The sequence below is a fragment of the Abramis brama genome, assembly GCF_963993115.1.
Source record: "Abramis brama genome assembly, chromosome: 10".
In the NCBI taxonomy this organism is placed as follows: domain Eukaryota; kingdom Metazoa; phylum Chordata; class Actinopteri; order Cypriniformes; family Leuciscidae; genus Abramis; species Abramis brama.
In genome coordinates, this window is record NC_139972.1 from 35,544,003 (window position 1) to 35,549,561 (window position 5,559).

Consider the following 5,559-nt stretch of genomic DNA (forward strand, 5'->3'; position numbering starts at 1 on the left):
TGTGAATCACGTAATGTCATCTGAAATACACAGAAGCATAATTTAATGCATTTTGAAAGAAGAGGGTCTACAGCAGCAGCAGTAGGAGCAAAACCTGTTCTTTCTTCTTTTTATTGGTGCAAGCCACTTGTCTACTGTCACTTTTGTGCTTTTCTGCATCACTTTCCTACTGTCTTGCACCACTTGGCTATACTGTCTTCCACATACCTGCCAACACTCCCGTTTTTCCCAAGTTTCTCCCGTATTTCAAGGTCATCTCCCGGCGCCCTCCCATTCTGTTATTTCTCCCGGAAAACTCTCGTAATTTGCTTGACCATCAAACTTAATTTTAAAATCACGGATTCATTCATTTTTTCTGTTAGTCTGACATTTCCCAGGTTGCCAGATTGTGTATGAAATACACCCTACACATACACAATTACTTACTTTCAATTTAGCCTAAAACTTTCTGTCTTAAAACCTGGCAACCCAAAACCCAAATAAGGAAGCGGGTGCACACTGCTCAGCCACGGAGTCTTGCAAGCAAGCGGACTAGTTGAATAGCCTACTTCACAAGTAGCTGTTGTCAAATTGTTAGGGAAGAAATTTTGTGATTAACACATCACATAAACTGTTATTGAGTGTTGTTGATACACAATAGGAAACTTGTGTCCTTGGAACATCATAATCTGACAGCAGCTTCGGAGTTTTGGAGGTGGTGGATACATAACTGGCATGCGTATCTGTTTAGGTAAGGTAAAAGCAACGACCGAAATGCAGTGTTGCAAAGAGTATATGAAACATGTTAAATAGCTCTGGCTAGCTAGCGTTAGCAAATTACCTTCAAAGTTGCAAAGAAATGAAGAAACGTAAAATTTAAAGCCTTTATCTAATTTGCTACGTGGTGTCGTACTGGATGCCCGGACGATCCTCCGGATATTGTTAACAGACACTTTCGGCAACTCCAGCAAACACCTTGTGAACTTCGTCTCTGCCATCGTAAATGTCGACTGTCACTGTTTAATGTTTTCTTCCGTTAACCGGAAATGTCCAAACATCCTTACGCCAATGCAGAAGTGATGCGTGCATAGAGCCTATTGATGACATTAAAAATGCCCGGCCCAACCATTTAACTCGGGAAATCATGCCACACATTCAAACCGCTAGCTGTCAATCCTACATAATGCACTTTTAAGGTAAAAAGCTGAATTGCATTAAGTATTACCATTATGTAACTTAAAGGGGACATATCATGCCAAATGCACTTTTTTAGCCCTTAAATGCATTTTGTTGTATATTTGGAGTGTTTAGAAGTACAGAAAATATGAAATTATTCTCTTCAGGTGCTTCGTTGATATCTTTATATTCTGTTTTGGTCATATTTTTCAACCTGTTCCGATTTTTCTGTTCTCTATGACGTTTTTTGAACTATTACGTCACAGTATTTGCAGCGGAACTGCCAAATAAGGACATTGACTTCCGGCCCAACACTTCGAGCAATCCGCCATTTTTATTTCTCGCTGCAATTTTGTAGTCCAAGCTAAAGGATGCAGAAGTTACGAGAGGGTAAGTTAAAATGTTCGGTTGTTGGATGTAGTAACCCACACGCTTCATTACACCGTTTAATGTAGATGAACTGCCGCGCTTGTTACAGGACGCATGTTTAACTGAAAGAACGAGCAGAGAGAGAGACCCGGTCGCGCGCGCGCGCTCACTCTCTCTCTTCAGAGCCAGGCGAAAGTGTAAACAAGACATCACCGTCTCCAAACTAGACGCTGTCTTGCTCTCTCTCCCTCGCACATATTAATCAAAATAAATCGACACGGTGGTAAAAGGTCGGAAGACCAAAGTTTCATGTGTAAATACAGTACACACCATTGCGATACATCCATATGAAGACGTTGTTCTACAGGTTCGTCGTCTTCATTTTCATCTCGCTCCGGCTCCGACTCTGGCTCGAACATGTAAGGCTGGCTGGACAAGTCTTCCGTTGTTGACATTTTGTTAATAACGTGTGAATAAAAAGTTTCTGTGCCGCAGATAATCGTATCTCTGCTATCAAACTACAAAAATGGCCGAACGGGGTGGAGTTGAACCGAGTGTGGGCGGGGTATGAAGTGTCTCAATTGTATTTAAAGAGACCGCACCAAAACGAGTTGCTCTCAGACGCACATCAGAAAAGGGGTAGAAAAGGGGCCTGTGGAGCTATAATAATGAGGAATTCAGACCCAAGCATTGCAGTTCCACTTTATATAGACTACAAATGTATGATTTATATGTAAAAAGGAACAATTTAAAAGCATGATATGTCTCCTTTAATGAAATTTACAGTTAAACGTTGTAAAATATACAGGCACCATCACACCGTTATGTCCTGGAATACCTGAAACACTGACACTGTATTTTTTACAGTGAATTTCTAGCAATCACAGTTGCCATTAAAAAAATATATTGTTAATGTTGCAGGCCCCGGCTCAGGAGACCCAGCTGACAGATTACTGTGATATCTGCAAAACAGGATTCAAAGAAAGAGACAAGAGAGTCGCGTCTGCTCTGATACACCTCCTCTGCAGATATATTTATTTTATACACAATAAGTCAATTTTAGCACAACAGTTGCTTTTAAAGTATTAATTCACATTCTTTTGTCTGTCTCATCACATCACTTTTGTCACCAACATCAAAATAAATCACTTTCAGAATCAGAAGTCTCATTTCTTCACTTTACCATCTTTAGTTAACATTTAACTTATATATGTATTATATTTTAGAAACAGTAATAGAAATATTCATTAACACAATGATATTTAATATGAATTTACTTCATATACACTGGGAAAGACTGTTTTCCAAAAGGCACTTGCTTTTTAAAACAGTTGTGAAACACAATTCACTTTTACCTCCACAGGGATGGATTATAATGAATACAGAGAGATTCAGTAACTTTCCATGCTTCCCTCAATGCCTGGTCACGTGACTGGCAAGCGCGGCAAATGTGATCACAGAGTGAGCTTCAACTATACACTTAACTCTACCTATTCACTCATTAACACGAGCAAACAAACTTTTTATGATCAAACAACTATTAATACAATACTAGTTTGATTATAATGACCACTGGAGCATAACTTATTTTCTTCACGTTATAGAGAGCATACATCAAGACGAACAAAACGTCATCATATAAACACATTTAACATTTTACATTCTCCATTCGTTTACCAAACATGGTAATAGTGCAATTGCTGTGGTATATTTCAAGGGTTTCTCTTTTGTATATCAATATTTTTACCTGCAAAACAGGATTCAAAGAAAGAGACAAGAGAGTCGCGTCTGCTCTGATACAGCTCCTCTTCAGATATGAGGAAGCATGCGCAGTTCACTGCTCCGTTCGCGACTCTCCAGCCAGAATGTCAAAATAGGGCTTGGGCGTCATGACGTCATACTTGGCGTGGCGGCCATGTTGATGGCCTCGCGAATGTAAACATACAGCAAGTCGAACGAGGAGAAGCAGAGTTGGGAGAAAGAAAAGAAAGAAAAAAGATGTTAAAATCCCGAAAAGGATGTGGAATTTACCGGGATACGTTAAATAGGGAAACCAGGGACCAGTATGTGGACAAACTTTCTGTCACGATACACACACGGGGAAAAGGTAAGATCCAATCGCAAGTTTAATTTATTAGGGTAATCCGTACTCACAAACTAGTCCAGGCAAAGGGTCAAAATCCATACAAAAGCAGTCCAACAAACAAGAAACAAACAGGCATGGAACACAGAGGTGCAATGACATTAAACAAGGAATCCACAACAATCACAGAACAAACAGGGTATAAATAGACAGGTACAAACAATGTGACGAGAAACAGCTGTAAGGCAATGAACAATCAGTGACAGACAGGATCATGGGAATTGTAGTGAGAATGCATAGACACTGTGAAAACTGAGGACCTCCAGTGTTTAAGCCAGGGAACCACCAGACACTGTGACATAACCCCCCCTCTACAGAGCGGCTACCAGACGCTCCACGACAGAAAACAAAACTCGACAAAAGTCCAGGAGGGAGGTGGAACTGTGGGGGATTAGGGGGAGGGACGGAGGGCCAGGACCATGGGAGGGAATGGACACAGGGGATGACAGTTCATCGGGCGGCCAGGGCGGAGACTTTCCCTCGGGCGGCCAGGGCAGAGACTTTGCCTCGGGCGGAGACTTTCCCTCGGGCGGCCAGGGCGGATACCTTCCCTCGGGCGGCCAGGGCGGAGACTTTCCCTCGGGCGGCCAGGGCGGAGACTTTCCCTCGGGCGGCCAGGGCGGAGACGACCCCTCGGGCGGCCAGGGCGGAGACGACCCCTCGGGCGGCCAGGGCGGAGGAACAGACACCGGCTCAGGAACAGGAACAGACACCGGTTCAGGGACAGGAACCACCGGCTCAGGAACTGGAACTGACACCACCGACTCAGGAACAGACACCACCGGCTCAGGAACTGGCACCACCGGCTCAGGAACTGGAACTGGCACCACCGGCTCAGGAACTGGAACAGACACCACCAGCTCAGGAACTGGAACAGACACCACCAGCTCAGGAACTGGAACAGACACCACCGGCTCAGGAACAGACACCACCGGCTCAGAGGCGGCCATCTTGTCTGAAGACACAGGTTTGGCGTCGGTCATCTTCTCCAAAGACACAGGCTCGGCAGATGTGACGTGAACAGGCTCTGCGGCGGCCATCTTGTCCGAAGACACAGGCTCGGCAGGCGTGAACAGGCTCGGCGGCGGCCATCTTGTCCGAAGACACAGGCTCGGCAGGCGTGCTGTGCTTCCTCCACGCATGCAGTACCGCCACTGCATAAAAGAGGAAGACCGCTCTCTTGGCCGTGGCAGGACTGATGGTGGGTGGCTCCGAGACGATCTCAGGGATGACAGCGGGCTGCTCGGAGGGGACGGCCTCCGGGACGACAGCGGCCTGCTCGGAGGGGACGGCCTCCGGGACGACAGCAGACCGTTTGGGGACGACCTCCAGGGAGACAGCTGGCCATTCGGGGACGACCTCCAGGGAGACAGCGGGCTGTTCGAGGACGACCTCCAGGGAGACAGCGGGCTGTTCGGGGACGACCTCCAGGTCTTGAGGAACAGAGGACGCCTGCTTCCTTCGCCTACGACAGCAAGATGGTGACATCGAGCCCACCGCCTCTGGAGGCCCAACAATCTCCACGGTCCTTCGCACACACATGGAAAAATACTCGAACAGGGAAATATGAGACCCTGAATCTCCTCCAGATGGAAAAACCTCACTCCGCGGTATCCACATATTGGTCAGTCCGTTCTCTAATTCCGCCGTACTTGCTGGATCTTTATATTGATTGATTCCTTCTGTCACGATACACACACGGGGAAAAGGTAAGGTCCAATCGCAAGTTTAATTTATTAGGGTAATCCGTACTCAGAAACTAGTCCAGGCAAAGGGTCAAAATCCATACAAAAGCAGTCCAACAAACAAGAAACAAACAGGCATGGAACACAGAGGTGCAATGACATTAAACAAGGAATCCACAACAATCACAGAACAAACAGGGTATAAAT